We start from the raw sequence: 26,896 nt of genomic DNA on the forward strand, positions 1-26,896 counted from the left end.
CTGTAACTTTTATAACTGTAACCGGTTCCAGGTTCGGGTCTCTCAAAATGCGATGGCATCTTGGGAGACCCTGTGAAATGGCGCCTAGTCTGTGGAATGCTGTACCCTACGCTAATACTCAACTAATGTATGGTAGCGTTCAAAACATTCACCAATGTAAAGACCAGGATTGTTAGGACAGGAGGGACAATAATAGCGGGTGTCACGCCTATATCCGCGCTTGCTGCAGACACAACATCTTTTTTGGGGGGGGTTCGTTGGGTAGGGGTACTCGGGAGGACATAAAGAAAATGCCTCTCATGCAGCCGACTGCATTTGGTTGGGGATGTGAATGGGGGAAGTACGGGTGCTGCAGAAGCGGTGGATTCCCAATTAGGAATGGCGAATGCAGCAGGAAGGGCATTATGGGCACGACGGGCCTGTGTTTGTCTTTTTGGTGGCAGCGGGACACTACTTGTGCTTGCCACCTCACCAGCTTGAACTGCACTTATGGGACTCGCCACGTCACCAAGTGTTACTGCAGTGCTGGTTTGACTACGACCGGGGTGTACTAGGCTGCTGGTGCTTGCCAGTTCACCAAAATGCTACCAAAAAAACTGTTAGCGATCGCAGGGATCAGGCCTGACGCTGCGAATGCTGCAGTTATGCGTTTAGTGTTTTTGTAAGTGTCAGTGATCAATCAATACTGCACTTGGGTGGGCTGGGCTGGGCTGGGCGGAGGGGCAAAGCGCAGGTGCTAGCAGATATCTGGGCTGATCCCGATAATACTGCGTTTTTGGGAACCCTAAACTGCTGGGGACGCCAGTATAGATCTGATCAGATCAGATATTGATCCGTTCAGATACTATACCACTAAGGGAGGTGTACAGTGCGTGCGTGGGTGTTAGCGCTAATGGCACTAACCTGACGCTGCCTGGGGCTGGTGCTTGCCAGTTCACCAAAACGCTACCAAAAAAACTGTTAGCGATCGCAGGGATCAGACTTGACTCTGCGAACGCTGCAGTTATGCGTTTAGTGTTTTGTAAGTGACAGTGATCGATTGATACTGCACTTGGGTGGGCTGGGCTGGGCTGGGCCGGGCGGAGGGGCAAAACGCAGGTGCTAGCAGGTATCTGGGCTGATCCCGCTAACACTGCGTTTTTGGGAACCCTAAACTGCTGGGGACGCTAGTATAGATCTGATCGGATCAGATATTGATCCGTTCAGATACTATACCACTAAGGGAGCTGTACGGTGCGTGCGTGGGTGTTAGAGCTACTGGCACTAACCTGATGCTGCTTGGGGCTGGTGCTTGCCAGTTCACCAAAACGCTACCAAAAAAACTGTTAGCGATCGCAGGGATCAGGCCTGACTCTGCGAACGCTGCAGTTATGTGTTTAGTGTTTTGTAAGTGATAGTGATCGATCGATACTGCACTTGGGTGGGCTGGGCCGGGCCGGGCGGAGGGTAAAAACGCAGGTGCTAGCAGGTATCTGGGCTGATCCCGCTAACACTGCGTTTTTGGGAACCCTAAACTGCTGGGGACGCTAGTATAAATCTGATCGGATCAGATATTGATCCGTTCAGATACTATACCACTAAGGGAGGCGTATGCTGCGTGCGTGGGTGTTAGCGGTACTGGGGCTAATCTGATGCTGCCTGGGGCGACACATATCACCGCCGGGCGATCAGGGGGCTAAACCTTTATTCGGTAATAAACGGCGGGTGCCCTGACACTATAAAAAATAAACGAACTAACCAGCGTCAACCGTAACGGTTATACGTGATCAGTGGTGAAAGGGTTAACTAGGGGGCAATCAAGGGGTTAAAACCTTTATTAGGTAGTATATGGGGGTCCCTGTCGCTATAAAACGCTGACGGCGAACCTAGATATTTACGTCCCTAACTAGCGCCACCAGCGACACTAATACAGGGATCAGAAAAATGATCGCTTAGCGACACTGGTGACGGGGAGTGATCAAGGGGTTAAAACTTTATTAGGGGGGGTTAGGGGGGTACCCTAGACCTAAAGGGGGCTAACACTAACTGCCCTACCACTTCTAACTGTCACAAACTGACACCATGCAGTAATCAGAAAAAAAAAACTGCTTGGTGTCAGTGTGACGGGGGGGGTATGATCGGGGGGCGATCGGGGGGGGATCGGGGGTGTAAAGTGTGCCTGGCATGTTCTACTGTGTGTGTTTGTGTTTTACACTCACTCAGATGTCTTCTCTCCTCGGCGGCGGAAAGGAAACTGCCGAGCCGAGGAGAGATGACATCACATCCTCTGCCTGTGTGTACTACACACAGGCAGGGGAGGATTCTCATTGGCTGGGAGCGATCGCGAGGGGGGGGCACGAATGGATGGCCTCCCCCTCATCTCTGAACGCTCCCAGACCAAAGCTGACCGCCTCTGGCACCGGGGGGGGGTCCGATCGGACCCCCCGCCCGCGGGAAGGCAATCACGTACCAGGTACGTGATTTTGCCTACCAGTGCCATTCTGCAGACGTATATCTGCGTTAGGCGGTCGGCAAGTGGTTAAGAGCAAAGTTTGGGACTTGATATGAATCATGCAGCCAGGGAGGTAGCACAGTGCAATGATGTATGGTGGGTATACCATAATTGTGACCATTCGTATTGCATTATGACATAATATATACAATAAAATACAGTAAAAATTAGGAAACTTTAATTCCATAACATAATACATAATAGCATATTATCATGCTGCGTAATGGTAACACAATAGTGACATCATAAAATCGCCAGACACATTGATACGTGTCTCCACAGTAATAGGTATACAATATATGCTACCGAAAAAAAAAATATAGGCCATGTATGGTGCATGATTCCATCCCTAATAAGTAAATAAAGAAAGGGAAGCAAGTAGATTACAGTTTAACCAACCCACAGGCACTGAGATGGCCTATGGGCTCAGGTAAGAAAGGGAGAAAGAATGACTTCTTGTATGTCAATCTACTTCCTTAAAATCATGAGACCACGGGTCCAGAACATAAATGCACTGTGCGATAAACAATAATTTTCAGAGAATGCAACTTTTTTAGTAAGAGTTCCCCTTTAATGTGTGCCAATATTTGTCTTTTAAGTTGTAGGAGAAAGCTAAGAGGGAGCCCTTGACTTGTAGATATCTGGCGTCTACAGCTAGCTCAACAAGGGCCCAAAAAGATCTCTGCACAGCAATTGCCAGCAACAGGGAATAACTTATGCAAAGTGTCTCCTTGAAAGTCATAATGTGGGAAAATAAGATAAAGATGTCTGCATGCAGTGTCTCTTTTAGAGTGTGCACATGGTGCGCTTCTGCCCGCTCACCAATCCTGGTGACACCAAGGCCCAAAGCATGACCTGGAACAGGCTCCTGAAGGATGTCTGACTGGCAACCTGATGACCCATGGGACCAAGCGATGCCTGTATAGATGCGCCTGGAGGTGACTCGGGTGTCCTCGCAGCTGATAGGATGTCTGCGACCAGTCACCAGCGTCCACCTGTGGAGCTTACTGACAGAAAGGGTCACCACTTGCTCCACACCGCGATGTCTCCACCACGACCGGCAAGGGGAAAGAGCTCCTCTCATCCTGTGATCCTGTCTACCTCGTGGCTCTCCTTCCCTGGCCCAGGCTCCTTGTGGTGTCTCCTCCCCAGCACACTGGTCAACTCCTCCTCTTCTCCTGTGCCATGGGCATGCTGGCAGCTGCAGTCCACTCTCTCTCTCTCCAGCAGTGGGCCCGCTGATCTTCGGGAGTACATGTCCCATGACCCTCTGACTCCTCCTCCTCCTGACTGGTCCCCTTCCCCCAGACAATGAGGAAACAGGGGGAAAGAACAGAGCAGGCGGCTGTCCGTGCGAGCCCCGCTACGCTAGCACCGCGGCACGGGGAGGAGAGGGAGGGGGGAGGAAGCCCCACAGCTGCTGTCTCTCTCCCTCTGTCAATAACAGGTCCATTTACCCAATGTCGGCGGCTGCTGGCTGGCTGGGGGAGTCCACACCTGCTAGATAAGAAGTGTGAAGGTGGAGGAATTGGGGTGATCTGAGGTGTGAAAGGCACGGGAATTGGAGCTGATCTGAGGAGTGAAGGTGCAAAAATTAGGATTTTTCGCCATCTGAAGATGCAGAAATTTGGGTCTGAATTGAAGTGTAACAGAAGTGATCTGAAGTGTAAATGTGTTGGAATTGGGGTTAATCTGAGGTGTGCAGGTAAAGGGATTGGCGTGATTTGAGGTGTAAAGGTGGAGGAATTGGGGTGCTGTGAAGTGTGATGGTGCAGGAGCTGATTTGAGATGTGATGGTACGGGAATTTGGACTGATCTGAGGTGTGAAAGTGCAGGAATTGGGGTGATATGAGGTGTGATGGTGCAGGAATTGGGGCAAATCTAGGGTATGATGGTGCAGGAATTGGGGTGATGTGAGGTGTGAAGGTGCAGGAATTGGGGTAATCTGAGGGGTGAAGGTGCCGAAACTGGGGTGATGAGAGGTGTGAAGGTGGAAGAATTGGGGTGATCTGAAGTGTGATGGTGCAGGAATTGAGGCTGATCTGTGTGTGATGGTACAGGCAGTGCTGTCTCTTGGCCTAGGCTGACAAGGCCCAGGCCTAGGGCAGCACTTTGCGGGGGGCAGCAAAAAAGCCACCCCCATCTCCTCTTGCATTGAAAACAGGATTAGTTTATATGCTTACCATTGAATAAACTACTTTCCCTATTAACCCATCGAGTGCTGAATCATTTTGTTGTACATAGTCCCACTGTTCTCCAGAGGGAGCCGGCTACACCCCCCAGCATGCACTCTGCTGGGGGAAGAGAGGGAGAGATACCGGAAACAAGCTGAGGGAGTGAAAGCAGCCAGTTACAGGAGACCAGAAAAAGAAAGAGAACTGTGCTGGTGGAAGCCAGAGAGAGTGCTACGCTGCCCAGCGCCACCAGAGAGAGCGCCACGCTGCCCAGCGCCACCAGAAAGAGCGCCACCAGAGAGCATGCCACGGAAGCCAGAGAGAGTGCTATGCTGCCCAGTGCCACCAGAGAGAGCGCCACGCTGCCCAGCACCACCAGAGAGAGTGCTACACAACACAGGGTGAGCGAACATCCAGCCAGAGGGATCATTGCTGCTGTTTTGCTGGGTCTGGTAAAAGGGCCTGTCGGCCATAATGCATTACTGATCCTAGGGACTGAGGGGGGTGACACCATGTTTTACCGCACCAGGTGACATCCGATCTCCCCATAGAGGAGAGCGGGGCTCTGACAGGTCCATCTCAGCACAATGAGCAGAGACGGACCTGTCATCCACCTGCTCAGCGGGAATCAATGGGACGATCCCCGCTGAGCTAGCGGTGTCCGTCAAAACAGATAGAAAGGGGCCTTACAGGGTCACCTCATGAGATAATTTATGAGAGCGTGTTTAAGGGCGGGGCAGGGTAGTGGTTGAGTGGGGCAAGTGGTGGTAAGTAACTTTTAAGGTCTGGCTAGTGGTTCATGACATGAAAATTTGAGGCCTGCATTGTACATTCACATCAGTCCCTGCCCTCAAGGAGCTTACAAGTAGGCACTTGGTACCCACTTTTAATGTACAGAGAGGTGGACCCTAAAGAGGAAGGGGTGTGGTTTACAGATGACCGGGTGGGTCTTAAACAGAAAGGGGTGTGTCATTGACAGGAAGGGGCAGGTCATATTTAAATTAGGGGGTGCACAAGTTTAGTCAGGCCTAGGACAGCACAAAACCTAAATACACCACTGGGTACAGGAATTGGGATGATCTAAGGTGTGATGGTAAAAGAACTGGGGTGATATGAGGTGTCAAGGTGCAAGAATTGGGACTGATCTGAGGTGTGAAGGTACAGGAGCATGAGTGATATGAGGTGTGAAGGTGGAGGAATTGGGGTGATCTGAGGTGTGATGGTAGAGGAAGTGGGACTGATCCGAGGTGTGAAGGTACAGGAGCATGAGTGATATGAGGTGTGAAGGTGGAGGAATCGGGTTAATGTGAGGTGTGAATGTAGAGGAATTGGGGTTATCTGAAGTGTAAAGGTGCAGGAGATTGGGGCTGATCTGAGGTGTGATGGTACAGGAATTGGGGCTGATCTGAGGTATGAAACATTTGAACAATTGAAAATATTGCTGGTGAAAAGAAACAAAAATCTGATAAAAGATTTACAGAAAACATATTACAAATGAAAACAAAAAACTGGATTAAAAGTCAAAAGTACAATTCAAAGTTCACCCGGTCTTTCATTTTATGCAGAGTCCCATCTGATTAGTTTCACTGGTTTTCATAAATGACTTGTAATATTCTTTCATAATTTTCATGATAAGCAAGAGCTGTTGTAATTGCAGTTATCTTTTCAGGTTCTTGATGCGGGCGTGTACAGAATTAACTTAACCAAAGAGTCTAAGGTGGGTGTTGAAGTGTTTCATGATGTTCAGCAGATCCAACACTTCTAACTATATTTATATTTCCATCTGATCATGTTTAAGCCTAGGATCACACTGACTGCGGATTAGAAACGTGTGCGTCAGCTGAACTTGCACAATCTCATACCCGCATGTCATTCCAACTTTGGGAGCGATTTCAGAGACATCTGTGCGGGTTCCTGCACAGATATCTATTGAAATCGCCCCTGAAGTCGCCAAAAGTAGTGCAGGAACTACTTTTGGCAATTGGTGCAGCGCCGCAAAGTCGGTGGTGCTATTTCAGATGGTGCTATTGCCGGCAATTTATACAAATCGCATGCCAAATCGGCCCGATGTGAATGGGGGCTTGCAGTGCTGCAATCAACAAATTATTGAACAGAAAGCAATAATCACATGCTTAGGAGATGTAATGTGAGCCATATGTCTTCCAAACTTTGTGGCATGGACAAGTTTGGTGTCTAACTCTGGCATCCAGTGTTAATTTCGTCGACTAAAACGACTAAAACATTTTAGTCGACTAAATGAATATTATTTTAGGCGACTAAAATACGACTAAAACTAAAACAACTGAGATGACTAAAATACGACTAAAACTAAAATGCCATTTTAGTCAAAAGACTAAAATGGGACTAAAACTAAAATGCCATTTTAGTCAAAAGACTAAGACTAAAACTAAATTGAAATTTGACTTCAAAATGAACACTGGTCTGTAGTAAAGGTTCATACCTCAATACCATAATAAATAACATATTCAATTTTTCACTCCAGCAGTATATAATGAGTTTGGAAATTGTAGAGAAATGTTAACTAATGCATTACAATTTAATTACACCCATTAGGTTTTAGACGACTAAAATTAGTTTTAGTCGACTAAAATGTACTGGAGATTTAGTTGACTAAATACGACTAAAACTAAAACAATTTGAGAAGACTAAAATGGGACTAAAACTAAAATGCCATTTTAGTCCTAAGACTAAGACTAAAACTAAATCGAAATTTGCTGCCAAAATGAACACTGCTGGCATCTTCTCATACATCAGTGTAATCACTTATTGTGTATCGCAGGATTGGTGGGACTTGTATCCTGCATGGCAACAGGTTATTATGAAATGGATGCATTTAGACTCTGATACTGCCAAAAATGTTTGAAACCTGTGTGGCATTCAACTTTCTCTGCATTTTGTTAAATGTATCTTAACCACTTCAGCCCCGGAAGAATTTGCCCCCTTCCGAAACCAGAGCACTTTTTGCGATTCGGCACTGCGTCGCTTTAGCTGACAATTGCGCGGTCGTGCGACGTGGCTCCCAAACAAATTTGACGTCCTTTTTTTTCCCACAAATAGAGCTTTCTTTTAGTGGTATTTGATCACCTCTGCAAATTTTATTTTTTGCGCTATAAACAAAAAAATAGCGACAATTTTGGAAAAAACACATTATTTTTTACTTTTTGCTATAATAAATATCCCCAAAAAATATTTTAAAAAAACAGTTTTTTCCCCTCAGTTTAGGCCGATACGTATTCTTCTACATATTTTTGGTAAAAAAAATCACAATAAGCGTTTATTGATTGGTTGGAGCAAAAGTTGTAGCGTCTACAAAATAGGGGATAGTTTTATGGCATTTTTATTGATAATTTTTTTTTTACTAGTAATGGAGGCGATCAGCGACTTTTATCGTGACTGCGACATTATGGTGGACACATCGGACAATTTTGACACATTTTTGGGACCATTGGCATTAATATAGCGATCAATGCTAAAAAATTGAATTGATTACTGTAAAAATGTCACTGGCAGTGAAGGGGTTAACCACTAGGTGGCGCTGTAGGGGTTAAGTGTGTCCTAGGGAGTGATTCTTTTTTTTTTTTTTTTCTTTTAGCCACGTCAGCGAGAGGGTTTTCCCCGGGAATAAATTTTTCAATTATTTAAAATTCAAAATTTTCCCGTCTTATCATCACATCATAGTGGCCATATAAGTCCGTTTGATAGACTAAGCCGACATATTACAAAAAGTATTTACTCAACAAGTTGCGATTACTTCCCTCCTTCCCTCCTGAAAACTCCCCCCCCCTCCCCGAGACCGTACCCCATCTATTTTCCCTCACTCTACTCCTCCAGCCTCCTCCTATCTCTTCCTATCTGCCCCCATTTTAGATTCCCCTCTGTATCTTGCACTAGAGCAAAAACCCCCACTCTAATCTAAGTGGTCCACATCTCGACTGCTTTTGAGGATTCTTTGAATTTTACCCATTCTCTCCACTTTGTTTCATAGGCCCCCATTTTTATCCCTTCACTAAACCTTAAGTACTCTAGACAATGTATCTCGTTAATTTTATTAAACCAGTCCCTCATCGTGGGTCTTTCTTTCTTTTGCCAATGCTTAGGGATTAGGCTTTTGGCCGCATCGATAAGATGTGGCAAAAGTGTTCTAAGGTATGTTTTAGTGGGCACATCGCTCAGATGAAATAAGCATACCCAAGGGTCGTTGGGTATGTCGAAACTTGTGATCTCTTTGATATATTTTCTTACTTCGCCCCAAAATATTCTCATTTCCGGACAGAGCCACCAAATGTGAGCCATTGTCCCTAATTCTTTACAGCCCCTCCAACAATACTGTGACGTTTCCTTTTGAAGTTTATGTACCCGATCCGGGGTCAGATACATTCTAGTCAGACACTTAAAGTTTAGCTCTAACAATTTACTGTTAACCAATGTGGCCAAGACTCTCTTCAATATCAATGAAACTTCTGGAGCTGAAAGTGTTCTCTCTAGCTCCTTTTTCCATTTCCCAATAAAGGCCGGAGTGTCTGGCCTTCCCAATTCAACTAAGACTTTATAAATCCGAGAGAAACCACCCTTCCCATCTTTGTCGGTACATATTTTCTCTAGTGGCAGTAGATTATCAGATGATCTAATTGGTCGCGGTAGGGAATCTATAAAATGCTTTAGTTGGTTATAGCGCCAAGTGTTAATGACTATCATGTTTCTCTTAGCTTGAAGCTCTTGGAGTGAGCATATTCTGCCCTGGCACATTACATCTTTTAGTTATATATTTTCTTCCAATAACCACTTGCCAAACCACTCCTCTTTCCCTGGTGCAAAAGTGCATGTCTGGTGATATCATGAGTTTCAGTGCTATATTTTCTCAACTGAGGTGAAATCCATATTACTTTATACAATTTAGTATCACTAATTTTATTTTCCATTTCTACCCAGTGTTTTTCTTTATTTTTAACCCAATCTACAACCCTAGCTAGTGCAATAGCTTCATAATATTTCCATACATCTGGTGCTCCCCATCCCCCTTTACTTTTAGTATTCGTCAGTTGGGTGAATTTTAGTCGAGGTGTTTTCCCTCTCCAAATAAATCTTAAAAACATTGAGTGTAAACTTCTAAGGTATGTTTGTGGCAACGTTATTGGGAGCATTTGCATTTTATATGTTATTTTTGGCAGTGAAACCATTTTATAAATATTTATTCTTCCCGCCCAAGATAATTGTCCCAGGTGTATTCTATTTAGTTCTAACTTTACCTCATTCAAGAGCGGTATAAAGTTCGCTTGATACAACGTTTCTGTTGATGTGGTAATTTTAACTCCTAAATAATTCAATTCTTTTTTTCCCCACACAAAGGGGAAGTGCTTTTGAAATGAGTGATCCCTCACTTTACTAAAATTTATATCTAATGCTTCAGATTTAGTTGGATTTACTTTAAAGTTGGATAACTTCCCATATTCTGTTAGGGTGGCCATAACATTCGGGAGGGAGATCCTTGGGCGTGTTATATAAAGCAAGATGTCGTCTGTGAAGGCAGCAAGTTTGTATTCAATGTTACCTATCGCTACCCCACTGATATCTGTGTTCTGCCTAATCTTCGAGAGAAGGGGTTCCAATGACAGTAAGAAAAGCGTAGGGGAGATTGGACACCCCTGTCTCGTGCCGTTATACATGTCGAAAGGCTCAGATAGGGTCCCATTTATCTTCACTCTCGCTGAGGGCCTAGAGTATAAAGCCCCTATCCATTTGCGGATCCTCTCCCCAAAACCAACTTCTTCAAGCATGCTCATCATGAAGTCCCAGTCTACTCTATCAAACGCTTTTTCCGCGTCTATTGAAAGAAGTAGACCTGGGACTCCACTCTTTTTGATTTCCTGGGCTACCAGGAGGGTTTTGATACTATTATATCGTCCCTGCCTACCCGATACAAACCCAACCTGGTCCGGATGGATGATCCTGTTTATTGTTTGCTTCACTCTTTCCGCAATCACTTTTGCGAATAGTTTTGTATCCACATTTAATAGGGAGATAGGCCTGTAGCTAGAGCATAATGTAGCATCTTTGCCTTCTTTGTGAATGATCGCTATATTGGCTGCCAGTGCTTCTCTACTCATTTCCCCTTTATCCCCTATGTCATTCATGTAGGAGCACAATTTTGGTATTAGGTAGTCTTGATATTTTTTATAATAGAGCACCGTCAGCCCGTCCGGGCCTGGGCTCTTACCTACTTGCGTCTCCCTAATCGCCTTTCTCACTTCGGTCTCCGTAATGGGGGCCTCCATGGAGGTTCGCTCCCTTCCAGTTATTTTGGCCATTCCAACCTCTTTTAAATAGTTTTTAATTTTCACTTGTTTTTGTTCCCTCTCCTTAATCTTGTCGTTTTTATTTATAGAGTATAACTCCCCGTAAAATTCTTGAAACGTCTTTGCAATATCTGTATTTTTATAACTGATCTCATCTGTTCTGGTCTTTATCTTATCGATATATTTGTTGTTTTTCTTTTTACTTAACATCTTTGCCAGGAGTCTACCGGGTCTGTTACTACCTGTGTATCTTTCCTTTTTTACGAGGTTATACGTCTTTCGATTTTCTTGTTCAATTAGCTGCCGCATAGCCTCCCTACTCCTATATAATCCTTCCAATATCTTTCCATCTCCCGATATCTTATGCTGTTGTTCTAGTTTAATAATTTCCTCTTGTAACACACAAAAATTCCTTGCCTGCCTTCTCTTTTTCTCCACTCCTGCCTTTATTATAATCCCTCTGATATACGCTTTGTGGGCCTCCCAAACTATTGCTTCTGATGTCTCCTCTGATGTGTTAATTTTAAAGTAGAATTCTAGTTCTTCTTTAATAAGCTTATCTATTTTTCTATCATGAAGGAGATCCTCATTTAGTCTCCAATTATTACGCAACGGTTTGTGTTTACTTAGTTTTATTCGTAGGCTCACATGGGGCGTGATCAGAGAACGTCATTGATCCTATATTTGCACTCTCCACCTCTTCCATATACCAATGCTCCACAAAAAAGAGATCAAGCCTAGAGTACGTCTCATGTACGGGGGAGTAGAAGGTATAGTCTCTTACACTCTGGTGTTGCATCCTCCATACATCCACCAGTTGGTATTGGCGCAACTTTTTCTTAAGTTTGTTCATCCATATACCTCCAGTCCCCCGGGCACGCGGCATACTGTCTTTACCTGGCTCAAGGCATATATTGAAATCTCCTGCTACAATGGCCCTCCCCTTCTTAAAGCCTTCGAACTTTGAGAGAACTCCCAGTAGGTACCTTCCTGGGTTAATATTTGGACAATATACGTTAGCTAATGAACATTCCATCCCATTAAGTTTGCCTTTTAGGAACAAAAAACGACCCCCAGGGTCAGTTATTCTCTCCTCCATCTTAAACCTAACATCCTTTGCAAAATCGATCGCAACTCCTTTTGCTCCCCTTATCGGGGAGTCTCCGTAAATCCAGAACAGGAAGTCTCTAGAGATTATTCTCTGGCTCCTACCAAGATACAAGTGCGTCTCCTGTAGGAAGGCCACCTCTGCTTTAAGGGATTTCAATTCGCCCATTATGTTCATACATTTTATGGGGGAATTGAGGCCTCTTACATTATATGTAATTAAATTTATCCCGGACATCTTATTGTTTTTACCATGGGTGGGCCTTTGCATAGCCTAACAGAGCTAAATAGTGGGAAACATTGAGGTATAGACCGGTCTCGCCCTTCCCTTACTTTGTTTATGTGCCTCCCATTTTAAAGACTGGTTTCCAGGTTTGTGGTTCCTCTGCAGTGTCCTGATTTACTATTTTTTCCCACCATCCTGGAATTTCCAGTAGTGGCACATCTAAGCCCTGGCAGAATTTCTGAGTCTCTTCTGGGAATCTCAATGTTACTGAGCGACCATCCTTACGCCCAATTAAACAGGCTGGGAAACCCCAAGAATATTGGACATCGTGGGCTTTAAGTTGTGCCAATAATGGTTTAAGTACTCTTCTCCTGGATAGCGTCTCAGCAGCTAAGTCTGGATAGATCTGCAGGCATGTCTCTCCATATTTCGCTGGCTGATTCTTTTTCAGACTTGACTTGATCGTCTCCTTGTCTTGATAGTTATGGAATCTCACAATTACATCCCGTGGAGCTTCCTCACTAATCTCAGCCGGTTTTCTTATTCTATGAGCTCTATCCAGTTTAATTTTATGACTGTTATCGGATGGGTCTAACAGGCCTCCAAAGATTTGGTCAATTTTTTCCTGTAGGTTCTCTTTTTCACCCTGTGCCTCTGGAAGGCCTCTAATCCGTAGATTTTTCCTCCTATTGCGGTTCTCCTGGTCTTCCAGTCTGTAGGTTCCTGCGAAGGTTCCTCTGCTCTCGCTGAATCTCCTCCATCTGACATTTGAGATTTTTTATCTCTATTCCTTGCCTTTCTATCATTGTTTCAGCCTCTTCTACTCTTCTTAGGATGTGGCTCATATCTTCCCGTACTGTTTCAATTTCACCTTTGATCGATGTTTCCAATCTAGCGAACATTTCTGCCATCTCACTCTTTGTTGGTAATTGTCTGTCCTGCTGGAGATCCATTGGGGCTTCCTCTATTATCTCAGGGCTTATAATGTGGGTTTCCATTTCCGCTAGCTGTCTTCTCGTACTAATTTTGGGTGGACAATCAGGGGTTTTGCTTTTAGGGCCAGTTGCCTTTCCCGGGCTTTCATTAGTATTTTCATGGACCATGTATTTCCTAATGGTGCCTGGACTAGCACTTGTTCTAGTAGTGTTAGCTGCGGCCCCCTTCCCTGACTTTTCCCTCATTTTCTCCTTTCTTTCCCTTCCCTTTTTATATAGTCCTGTTCTAAATGGACTACCGGGTATGATGTGAGTGGGGGATATGTAATGTGGGACCCCCGCGCCAGAAGGGTCCCCCAGCAGGGTGAAAAGTCAGACTTGTTAAACTCTTTACAGGCTATACTGGTGACCTTGACTATGCCAGTTGCTGTATATTTGAGGGATCCTTGGTAAGCTATGTAGAATAACTCTAGAGAGTCCCAGTTAGGTCCCCCTTCCACATACCTTTTATACTATTAGGCACTGACCCTGTATAGGAAGGTTACACCCAGAATACTCAATTCACTGTCCAAATCACTTCAGGAGTCCAAAACTGCGGTCCCCCTTACAATTCTGACTACAGTCCTGGTTTTGGGGCTGCGCCACCGACTCCGCCCGCCACTTACCCCAGTTTATCTGCACATTACCGAAGAACCTCTTAAGTCATTTCCTGTACCTGTGTATAGCATACACGTCAGGTTTCAGTTTACACCTGTAGTTTAGGTGAACTTTGACCCCTTAGCCATGAAAATACAAATGAGGGTATCCAGCAAGGGGAGAGAGCACATAGTCTCTATTAAAGTAGTATCAAAAAACCTCTTAAAGTCAGTTCCGGTGCCTATGTATAACATACACATCAAGTTTCAGTTTACATATATAATATCGGTGAACTTTGACCCCTTAGCCAAGAGAATACAGATGAGGGTATCCAGCGAAGGAAAAGATCACATAGTCTCTGTTTATGTAATACCGGGGTGGGCTGGAAGCAGTTATATACCAATATGAACACTAGAGGTGCGCATCTTCACTTGCCTAACGATTCGATTCGATTACGATTATCAGGTCAACGATTCGATTCGATTCCGCGATGCATCACGATGCATCACGATTACCGCGCGCGGTTTTCATAAAAAAAAATTCAAGCAGTCAGGAGAACTCCATTTTTTTTTTCTTTATCTGTTCTTAAAAAAAACAAAAAACACAACAGACATGATACAGGAGATGGTCAGAGACTGCAGACATGATACAGGAGATGGTCAGAGACTTCAGACATGATACAGGAGATGGTCAGAGACTGCATACATTATACAGGAGAGGGTCAGAGACTGCAGACATAGTACAGGAGATGGTCAGAGACTGCAGACATAATACAGGAGATGGTCAGAGACTGCAGACATGATATAGGAGATGGTCAGAGACTGCAGACATGATAGAGGAGATGATCAGAGACTGCAGACATAATACAGGAGATGGTCAGAGACTGCAGACATACTACAGGAGATGGTCAGAGACTGCAGACATGGTACAGGAGATGATCAGAGACTGCAGACATTGTACAGGAGATGATCAGAGACTGCAGACATACTACAGGAGATGGTCAGAGACTGCAGACATACTACAGGAGATGGTCAGAGACTGCAGACATACTACAGGAGATGGTCAGAGACTGCAGACATACTACAGGAGATGGTCAGAGACTGCAGACATACTACAGGAGATGGTCAGAGACTGCAGACATACTACAGGAGATGGCCAGAGACTGCAGACATGATATAGGAGATGGTCAGAGACTGCAGACATACTACAGGAGATGGTCAGAGACTGCAGACATACTACAGGAGATGGTCAGAGACTGCAGACATACTACAGGAGATGGCCAGAGACTGCAGACATGATATAGGAGATGATCAGAGACTGCAGACATAGTACAGGAGATGATCAGAGACTGCAGACATGATAGAGGAGATGGTCAGAGACTGCAGACATACTACAGGAGATGGTCAGAGACTGCAGACATGGTACAGGAGATGATCAGAGACTGCAGACATAGTACAGGAGATGATCAGAGACTGCAGACATGATATAGGAGATGATCAGAGACTGCAGACATAGTACAGGAGATGATCAGAGACTGCAGACATGATATAGGAGATGATCAGAGACTGCAGACATGATGCACCAAGTAGCCAGCATTGGGTTATAATGCGCTGCTGCTGCCATGGAGACAGAGACCAGCGCTGTCAATAGCAGTGCCAGGACAGCAACCCTGGTTGTTCGCCCACTGGTCCAGTGTCGGAGGATTCCCCCATCCACCTGGAATGTGTAGATGAGGAATTGGATCTTTTTTTTTTTTTTCAGTGTAATGACCAAACGAAAAAAGAGTGGGGGAGGGAGACAGATAGGGGAGAGAAAGGGACAGTTCAATGATGAATGTGTAATGAACAATGCAATGCTCACTTATTCAGGGACAAGGCTGGAAGTTCACACAGCTTGGAATGTGGAGCTGCTGACTGTTCTTCATATCTCCCGCGCACACCCCCTCCCCCCTCCTCTCTCTCTCTCTCTCCTTCACAGCTGTGTCGGGATAGGAGAGTGGGCGGGCTGGGCAGACACAGGGGGAGAGAGGAGGAGGAGGAGGAGGGGGGCAGCTGTATGCATGTAATCTCTGTCCGTTGCTGGGAGGGGGGAGTGAGCTTCGCTGGGCTGTGTGAGATGAGTGTCAGAGACACTCCGCTCAGCTGCAGCCACCAGCCCCTAAATGTACACACTGATTCTCCTGTCCTACGGACGGGAGAAATCAGTCTGTATCCTCAAACTGTCACAGAGATAATGGGGGTCTGGAAACACTGCAATGTCCCCCACAGTGCAGGATCTCCAGGGACTTCGGCAACCCCGATTGTCCTACCGCTCCCACGGATGTGATGACAGCTACAGTGATCTGTCTCACAGCTCCGTGGGGCTCTGCGCCCCGCACATCGGGGAGATAAGAGAGGACGTTGTCCCGTGTCTGAGAAGAGGGAGAGCGTGGGTGGGGGCAGTAGCTGAGGATACATCTCCCATTGACGGGGAACGGCGCCAGGCTTAGCCAGCCGATCAGTGGCTTGTCACCTCCAGCAGGCACTGCTATGCGGGGGGGAGGGGGAGGAGCCGTAATGACGTCACGCATAATCGATTACGGCCGGATACCGCATCGATGCCGAATCGGGAAGGGCAGAATCGCGATGCATCGATGCGGCGATCATTTTCAACAGCCCTAATGAACACATTAAATAAATGCATTCATGTCACATAGTCTAGTAGTCCCCACCATAAGGGTATCAGCCTCAATACCAGCCCGCACTCTGTCCACGGTTATCTTAACTCTTGAGACTACACTTCAAGGTATACATAGCAACCAAAAAAAAAAGAAGATCCAGGGTTCATTTAATTTGATTTAGGTGGATAGAGAAAACAACAGCATTTGAGCAGAGGCTACCTGAGCGAAGTGAGAGGTGTCCCCGCATAGACACTTAGTGTGAGACACTTACCCCTTCAGCCTGACTCGTTCTTACCAGCCTTTCACTCGTCTGGGGGTTTAGTATCGTGATCCTCTCCAGAGTGTCTCTGTCCCTGGAGTATCTGATGGCAGGGTGGCGGGATCACGACCTCCGTATCCCCGTCCCGAACTGGCAATCACCGCTCCCCCCCATCCACCTTGAAAGAGAGAGAGAGTGCCGTGCGGTCCAGTGCTCGCTTCCACCTGGATATCTTTAGGAAGACGCTCTGCTCCTTTGCTCCAGAGACACCGCGCGCTCGCTACGAGTGCTCGAGGGATGGGGGGCGAAAACGCCAGATCGGGGGGGTCGGAGCCCGTGAAGAGCCCCAGGGGCGGGCGGTCCACGTCTAGCCTGCAGCCGCAGCCAGACTCACGGGGGGAGAGACGCCTGGCATCCCAGGACCAGCGACGGGATCAGCTAGACGCCCACATCCGGCTCCTCACTGCTAGGGAGTGATTCTAACGGTAAGGGGGGGAGGGGCTGTGTGTGACATGTCACTGATCACCGCTCCCGATTACAGGGAGAGCTTATCAGTGACAGTGTCACTAGGCAGAACGGGGAGATGCTTGTTTACATTAGCATCTCCCCGTTACTCCTCATCGTGAGACGATCGCGGTCACGGATCTCCCGGCGCCCCTTAAATGGCAACGTACAGGTACGTTAATCTGCCTGTACGTGCCCTTCTACCACAGTATATCTGCGTGAGGCGGTCAGGAAGCGGTTAAAGCATGTCAAAATCTAATGGCAACAAGTTGTTTTTTGCAGATAACCAATCCTTAACCACTTCAATACAGGCCACTTCCCTCCTTCATGTCTAGGCTAATTTTCAGCTTTCAGTGCTCTCACACTTTTAATGACAATTGCACGGTCATGCTACACTGTACAAGACAAATAGAGCTTTCGTTTGGTGGTGGTATTTAATCACCACTGGGTTTTTTGTTTTTTTTTGCGAAAAAAGACCAAACATTCTGAAAAATGCTGCACTCGTGAGGCTGCACTGATGTGCAATGATGAGGCTGCACTGATGTGTAATGATGAGGCTGCACTGATGTACACTGATGAGGCGTGCGAGAGGTGCACACATGGGAGGATGTCCATGGACATCCTCCCAGAACTGGAGAGTCGCGCTGCAGCCGTCTTTTGGCTATAGCGTGCTTGGGAAGAGGTTAAAGTGACACTAAACCCTCTTATCCTTTACAGCCAGAGCAACTGCCATCTTATCCTCTGTTTGATCGGTAGTGCTGTGGAGCTGCATGTGATCAACAATGACTCCGGCTATTTTATGGCTGTGAAGTAAGAGGTCAATGTACGGCAACTGAGGGGGGGGAGGTGTGATGTAAGGGGTTGCTGTTGTATATAGAGATGGGATGGTGCAGTAGAGGGTTAAGGATGCATATGGAGATGGGGAGGTGCAATAAAGAGTTACTGTTTAGAGATGGGGATGTGCAATAGGGTTAATGTATAGAGATGGGGTGATGGTCAGTAAGGGATTACTGGATGGAGATGGGGTGGATGCAGTAAGCGGTTAATGTATAGAGATGGGGTGATGTCAGTAAGGGATTACTGGATGGAGATGGGGTGGATGCAGTAAGGGGTTAATGTATAGAGATGGGGTGATGTCAGTAAGGGATTACTGGATGGAGATGGGGTGGATGCAGTAAGGGGTTATTGTATAGAGATGGGGTGATTTTCAGTAAGGGGTTACTGGATGGCGATGGAGTGGGTGCAGGAGGGATTAATGTATAGAGATGGGGTGACTGGTAGTAAGGGGTTACTGGATGGATATGGAGTGGGTGCAGGAGGGGTTAATGTATGGAGATGGGGTGATGGGCAGTAAGGGATTACTTAATGGAGATGGGGTGGGTGCAGTAAGGGGTAATGTATAGAGATGGGGTAATGGGCAGTAAGGGATTACTGCATGGGGTGGGTGCAGTAAGGGGTTAATTTATAGAGATGGGGTAATGGGCAGTAAGGGATTACTGGATGGGGTGGGTGCAGTAAGGGGTTAATGTATAGAGATGGGGTAATGGGCACTAAGGGATTACTGGATGGGGTGGGTGTAGTAAGGGGTTAATGTATAGAGATGGGGTAATGGGCAGTAAGGGATTACTGGATGGAGATGGGGTGGGTGCAGTAAGGGGTTAATGTATAGAGATGGGGTAATGGGCAGTAAGGGATTACTGGATGGAGATGTGGTGGGTGCAGTAAGGGGTTAATGTATAGAGATGGGGTAATGGGCAGTAAGGGATTACTGGATGGAGATGTGATGGGTGCAGTAAGGGGTTAATGTATAGAGATAGGGTAATGGGCAGTAAGGGATTACTGGATGGAGATGTGGTGGGTGCAGTAAGGGGTTAATGTATAGAGATGGGGTAATGGGCAGTAAGGGATTACTGGATGGAGATGGGGTGAGTGCAGTAAGGGGTTAATGTATAGAGATAGGGTAATGGGCAGTAAGGGATTACTGGATGGGGTGGGTGCAGTAAGGGGTTAATGTATAGAGATAGGGTAATGGGCAGTAAGGGATTACTGGATGGAGATGTGGTGGGTACAGTAAGGGGTTAATGTATAGAGATGGGGTAATGGGCAGTAAGGGATTACTGGATGGGGTGGGTGCAGTAAGGGGTTAATGTATAGAGATAGGGTAATGGGCAGTAAGGGATTACTGGATGGAAATGTGGTGGGTGCAGTAAGGGGTTAATGTATAGAGATAGGGTAATGGGCAGTAAGGGATTACTGGATGGAGATGGGGTGGGTGCAGTAAGGGGTTAATGTATAAAGATGGGGTAATGGGCAATAAGGGATTACTGGATGGGGTGGGTGCAGTAAGGGGTTAATGTATAGAGATAGATTGACAGGCAGTAAGGGGTTACTGGATGGTGATGGGTTGGGTGCAGTAAAGGGGTTAATAATGATGCAGAGAGGTCGGGCTAGGCTCCAATCACCTCGGATGGAAGGAAGCCATGTTCCATTCAGAATGCCAGGAGTCACCTCCCTGGCATACACGTCCTAGGTCCGTCATTTACCAGCCTAAGGACCCACACACATGGTTCATGGCACCCAGCTCACACCCCCACCGGGACCCCTCCAGCCCGCCCATGGAAATTCTCGAGCACTGCCACCCCAGGGAGACAACCAGTGGTCGGTTACAGACGGGAAGGAGGCGGGGACACACACTCATGCCATCTCTGCTTCTAGGTACACACCGGAGCCATGGGGGAAATCGCACTGCATTCCTGTTCAAATCGCAGGCGATTCTTTGCAGTGCAATTTGAGCCCATTAATTTTGTATGGACTCAAATCGCACCGCAAAGGTATCGGTTTCAAGTTTGAGTAAAAATGCCTGGTATCGGCACTGATCCTGGTATCGGGATCAGTGCAACCCCAGTATGGAGTGAACAGCATCTCACACAAACTTCTGCTTCCCCTAGACATGTGCAGAACGAATACATTTGTTTTGTTTTGTTTCGATTCGTTTTTTTTTTTTTTAATATACATTTATTTAAATTCGTATAGTTAAATTCGTTTAATCTGCTTAATTCATTTTCGGAATTTGTTTTGTTTATTCGTTTAAATTAGAATTTTCCAAAATCGAATTTGAATAGTTTTCGAATCAATTTCGTATAGTTTTTGTATTTGAATTTGAAAAGTTTTGCAATTCGAAAAGTTTTCAAATTTGAAAAGTTTTTTATTTTGCTTTCCAATTTCCAAAGAGAATAAAATAGAAAAGAAGATAAAGGAATAAAATAGAAACATATGTAATAGAATAGAAAAGAATATAATATAATAGAGTAAAACAGAACAAAATAAAATAGACAATAAAAGAACAGAATAGAATAGAAACAAATAGAACAGAATAGAATAAAAAAAGAATAGAATAAAATAAATAGAATATAACCATCTTTTGAAATTTCAATAGAATACAAAAGAATATAATTTAAAAAAACATACAAATAGAATAGAAAGAATATAACCATTTCCCAAAATTCAAATAGAATCAATTCAAATTTAAATAGAATTGAAAAGAATAGATTAGAATATAGTAGAAAATAACAGAATAGTATCGAAAAAAAACAACAGAATAGAAAGAATATAACCATCTTCATATTCTAATCTATTATTTTCTATTCTATTCAAATTTCAATTGATTCTATTTGAATTTTGGGAAATGATTATATTATTTCTATTCTATTCTTTTTCTATTTGTGTATTCTATTTTTTTCTATTCCATTCTTTTCTATTCTATTCAAATTCAAATTTATTCTATTCAAAATTAGATGGTTATATTTGTTCTATTCTATTCTGTTGTTTTTTTCCTATACTATTCTGTTCTTTTCTTTTCTTTTCTATTCTAATCTGTTCTTTTCTATCCTAATCAAATTCTATTAGAATTTTGGGAAATGGCTATATTCTTTCTATTCTATTCTATTGTTTTTTTAATTCTGATCTTTTCTATTCTATTATAGTCTAGTCTATTCTATTCTTTTCGTATGTATTCAAATTCAAATTTATTCTAATTGAAATTCAAATTTCATAAGATGGTTATATTCTTTCTTTTTTTATTCTATTCTATAAATTTTTTTCTCTTCTATTCCTTTATTTTCTATTCTATTTTATTCTCTTTGGAAATTAGAAAACAAATTGAAAACTATTCGAATTCGAAAATTTTTCGAATTAGAAAACTATTCGAATCGATTCGAATTAGAATTTCGTCTGAATTTTTTTTTCATTGTCAGATTTCCCGCGGACAAATGTTGGATAACATGTTTTAAAATTTTCCACTGACAGGCTCCGATCGCTTGTATGCTCCATCGGACAATTGTCTGATTTTCCGCGGACAAATGTTGGATGTTGTCGGATTTTCTGATTGTGTGTACACAAGTCCATTGGACAAAAGTCCAAAGTACAAACACGCATGCTCGGAAGCAAGCATGAGCCAGAAGAGGTCGGTCTTGTAAACTAGCGTTCATAATGGAGAATTAACATTCGTGACACGGCAAATTATGAAATCTCGAAATGCAGCGCACAATTCTCTTCTTTTTTTAATGGGATAATAATGAAGCTGCTTTGCTGGTGATACTGATGGAGTTATTGCAAACACATTTTCAAAGGCTTTTATTTTTCTAGTGATATCAAGAATGATATTATTATGCTTGTTATTTTTTTTTTTTTTGGGCCAAGTTACCACAACACCATTATCCCGTAGTTTTTAAGATCAAACATACAACTATGTTGGTGTCCCTTGTTAATTTTACATTGTATTTTATAAAATGTAACTGCCTACTCCCAAACTGTCATTTGAAGTAAAACACAGAGCCAAGTATTATTCTCCACATTTTTTTTATTGTGCATTAACCACTTGACCACTGGGCACTTAAACCCCCTTCCTAACCAGACCAATTTTCAGCTTTCGGTGCTCTCACACTTTGAATGACAATTACTCAGTCATACAACTCTGTACCCATATAAAATTTTTGTCCTTTTTTTCACACAAATAGAGCTTTCTTTTGGTGGTATTTAATCACCGTTGGGTTTTTTATTTTTTGCGCTATAAAAGAAAAAAGACTGAAAATTTGGTAAAAAAATGAATTTTTTTTTGTTTCTGTTATAAAATTTAGCAAATTAGTAATTTTTCTTCGTAAATTTTGGCCAAAATTTATACTGCTACATATCTTTGGTAAAAATAAGTACAACTTGGTGTATATTATTTGGTCTTTGTGAGTGTTAGGCTCGGTTCACACAGGGGCAACACGACTCTGGCCGCGACTTTGCGAGGCGACCTGGACACGACCTGAGGGCGACACCACAGCGCGACTTGGAGCGACTTGGGGCGACTTACAAGGCGACTTCAAGTCGCCTCCAGGACAGGCGACTTTCCAGTGGCCAATCAAACTAGAATCCGCTCTGGGGGAGGGAGGGGTTTGCTTGAAAAAAACATCTTCTCTTCCTGTGAAGTCGCTTCAGTATAGATCACGATCCGACTTGTAGGCGACTTACATTGAAATCAATGGGTACAAGTCGCCTACAAGTCGCCTTGAAGTAGTACAGGGACCTTTTCTGAAGTCGGAGCGACTTCAGTAGCGTTCATATAGACGGCTCTCATTCACTTACATGGACTTTCAGATGTCAAGCGACTTGGGGCGACTTGAGGTCTGACAAGTCGGATCCCAAGTCGCGGTAGTGTGAACCGGCACTTAGAGAGTTCAAATGCTATGGTGCCAATATCTGAAAATTGATCACACCTGAAGTACTGACGGCCTATCTAATTTCTTGAGGCCCTAACATGCCAGAAAAGTGCAAATACCCCCCAAATGACCCCTATTTGGAAAGAAGACATTCCAAGGTATTTAGAAAGATGCATGGTGAGTTTTTTGAAATTGTCATCTTTTCCCACAATTCTTTGCAAAATCAAGATTTTTTTTTTTCTTTTTTTTTTTCACAAAATTGTCATATTAGAAGGTTATTTCTCACACACAGCATATGCATACCACAAATTACACCCCAAAACACATTCTGCTATTACTCCCGAGTACAGTGATACCACATGTGTGAGACTTTTACACAGCGTGGCCACATACAGAGGCCCAACATGCACGGAGCACCTCCAGGCGTTCTGGAGCACCCAGGCCAATTCTTATATTTCTCTCCTACATGTAAAAATTATAATTTATTTGCTAGAAAATTACATAGAACCCCAAAACATTATATATATTTTTTTTAGCAACGACCCTAGAGAATACAATGGCGGTTGTTGCAACTTTTTATCTCGCACGGTATTTGCGCAGCAATTTTTCGAACGCGTTTTTTTTTGGAAAAAAAACAGTTTTGTGCTTTAAAAAAAAATAAAACAGTAAAGTTAGCCCAATGTTTTTGCATAATGTGAAAGATGAAGTTACGCCGAGTAAATAGATACCAAACATGTCACCCTTCAAAATTGCACACGCTCGTGGAATGGTGCCAAACGTCGCTACTTAAAAATCTCCATAGGTGATGCTTTAAAATTTTTTACTGGTTACATGTTTTGAGTTACAGAGGAGGTCTAGGGCCAAAATCATTGCTCTCGCTCCAACGTTCGCAGTGATACCTCACATGTGTGGTTTGAACACCGTTTTCATATGTGGGCGGGACTTACGTATGTGTTCGCTTCTGTATAATGCAGAGTATTGCGGGGTATAATGCAGAGTTTTGCGGGGTATTATGCAGAGTATTGCGGGGTATTATGCAGAGTATTGCAGGGTATTATGCAGAGTATTGCAGGGTATTATGCAGAGTATTTCGGGGTATTATGCAGAGTATTGTATGTATTATGCAGAGTATTTCGGGGTATTATGCAGAGTATTTCGGGGTATTATGCAGAGTATTGCGGGGTATTATGCAGAGTAGTGCCGTGTATAATGCAGAATATTGCGGGGTATAATGCAGAATATTGCGGGGTATAATGCAGAGTATTGCGGGGTATAATGCAGAGTATTGCAGGGTATAATGCAGAGTATTGCAGGGTATAATGCAGAGTATTGCAGGGTATAATGCACAGTATTTCGGGGTATTATGCAGAGTATTGCGGGTATTATGCAGAGTATTGCAGGGTATTATGCAGAGTATTGCGGGGTATTATGCAGAGTATTGCGGGGTATTATGCAGAGTATTGCAGGGTATTATGCAGAGTATTGCGGGGTATTATGCAGAGTATTGCAGGGTATTATGCAGAGTATTATGCAGAGTATTGCTGGGCATATTGCAGGGATGGCTGAGCATGGAGGGATGGATGGATGTGACTGTATTTGTCACTGAGCACCGCTGTGAGCACTACACATACAGCCCACAGCGGTGCTGCCATCCGATCCCTCCCCCTCTCCCCTCGCACTGTACCGATCGGTACAGAGAGGGGCGGGAGGAACCGGCGTCATGACATGACGCCGGTCTGTTGACATGTGATCGCTCCGTCATTTGATGGAGCGATCACATGGTAAACGGCCGCGATCAGCGGCCGTTTACCGTGATCCGTGATGCGCCGGGTCCTCTGGACCCGGCGGTCACGGAAGTTCTCGGGTGCGCGCCCCAGGGGGCGCGCGAGAGCAGTATTCTGGGAGGACGTCCCACGGACGTCCACCTAGAACTAGCCGACCGCGCTGCAGCCGTCTTTCGGCTATGGCCCGGTCGGCAAGTGGTTAAAAAAAGAAAACAAATAAAATTAGACATGCTATCCGCCAATAGAACTTAACCAAAAAGTGCATTCTATGCATCCAAAAATATAGAAAATATACCAAATCAAATCATTATTCAACCAAAAAAATAATGTCAAAGCAATAACTCCAAGGCCAATAATAAATAACATGTTATCTCCTCCGATTCTGCAACATGTCTGGTTGACGAACGGCCATTCAGAAATTAACTGAAAAGCGCAAACTGAAAAGTGCGAACTGAAAATGTGCGAAATGAAAAGCGCGAATCAACACTCACCAAACTTCTACTACCACGAAATTACCAGAAGGAGCCCAAAAGGTGGCGCTAAAGAGCTCAAAAACAACTTAGTACGTCACTTCGTTCATATTTGTTGGCCAACAATTGTGTGACCATGTGTATGCAAGATAAGTTTGGGCCAACGCCCTTCGGACAAAAGTCCACAGTTTTGTTGGCGAACAATCCGATCGTGTGTACGAGGCTTTACTCTCCTAAAATGACTGTCAAACTTCACTCTCTCAATCAACATTGACTATTTTTAATCCTTATGCTGATAGAATTAGTAAATAGATTGAAAAGTATATCCTATTTACTTGTTTTAACCTTTTTTTTACATTTCTTCAGTTACTTCCTGGTTTCCATGCCTAGACAAGTGATGTCATACATCCCAGATGTCTCCAGGAGGGGAGGAGGGGTTTTCTCAGCTAAGCACACCCTCTTGCCTGCATGCCTGAGCTAAGGACAGATGAATTCAATGACGTAAATGCTACATGAATCATCTACCCTTACGCAAGATGGCCACAGCCGGAAATTCTGGGGGGTGTGATTTCTCAGCAAAATAAAGCATGGAGACATGGATGGTTGAGTTTGCCTTGAATATTAAAAATGTATTTATTTATCTATTTATTTATTACAGGTATTTATATAGCGCCAACAATTTACTTTACATATATATATTGTACATTCTCATCAGCTGGGTAAATGAATTAAATAGCGTTTTTGGTTGGTGTTGCTCAGATGCAGTGTAGCTCCACTTTATGATCGAACTCCAAGAAATAAAAGGTTATACAGTGCCTTGAAAAAGTATTCATACCCCTTGAAATTAATTTTCCACATTTTGTCATGTTACAACAGTATTTTATTTGGATTTTATGTAATACACCAACACAAAGTGACACATAACTGTGAAGTGGAAGGAAAATTATAAAATTCAGCCCCCCTGAGTTAATACTTTGTAGATCCACCTTTCGCTGTAATTACAGCTGCAAGTCTGTTTAGGGATGTCTCTACCAGCTTTGCACATCTAGAGAGTGACATTTTTGCCCATTCTACTTTGCACAATAGCTCAAGCTCTGTCAGATTGGATGGAGAGCGTCTGTGAACAGCAATTTTCAAGTCTTGCCACAGATTTATTCTGGACTTTGACGGGGCCATTCTAAGACATGAATATGCCTTGATCCAAACCATTCTATTGTAGCTCTGGCTGTATGTTTAGGGTCGTTGTCCTACTGGAAGGTGAACCTCCACCCCAGTCTCAAGTCTATTGCAGATTCTAATGCCGCGTACACTCGAGCGGACTTCTCGCCGGACTGAACGCCGAAGGACTTTTCGACGGAGTTCCAACGGAGTTCTGACAAAACGGACTTGCCTACATACGATCCCACCAAAGCCCGATCGTTTCAAACGTGATGACGTACAATCGGACTAGAAAAGGAAGTTCAATAGCCAGTAGCCAATAGCTGCCCTTGCGTCGTTTTCGGTCCGTCGGACTAGCATACAGACGAACGTTTTTTTCGATAGGAATCGAGTCCGTCAGAAAGATTTGAAACATGTTCTATTTCTAAGGTCCGACAGATTTTTCGACAGAAAAGGTCCAATGAAGCCCACACATGA

The 26,896-nt window shown here is 44.2% G+C and overlaps 1 protein-coding gene across 3 annotated transcripts in view; it reads left to right on the forward strand.

Annotated features, from left to right (window-relative positions):
- The window catches only part of LOC141107806 (ceramide synthase 4-like), a 229,100-nt gene that overhangs the window by 21,081 nt on the left and 181,123 nt on the right, over positions 1-26,896 (forward strand). The window contains exon 2 of one of the 3 annotated variants that reach the window (XM_073598799.1): positions 6,335-6,382. The exons of the other annotated variants lie outside the window; for them this stretch is intronic. The gene's annotated coding sequence lies outside the window, so the exon portion shown is untranslated. The remainder of the gene's footprint in view (positions 1-6,334; positions 6,383-26,896) is intronic. 3 annotated transcript variants of the gene reach the window in all.

This window comes from Aquarana catesbeiana, linkage group LG01 (assembly GCF_042186555.1).
Source record: "Aquarana catesbeiana isolate 2022-GZ linkage group LG01, ASM4218655v1, whole genome shotgun sequence".
Classification (NCBI taxonomy): domain Eukaryota; kingdom Metazoa; phylum Chordata; class Amphibia; order Anura; family Ranidae; genus Aquarana; species Aquarana catesbeiana.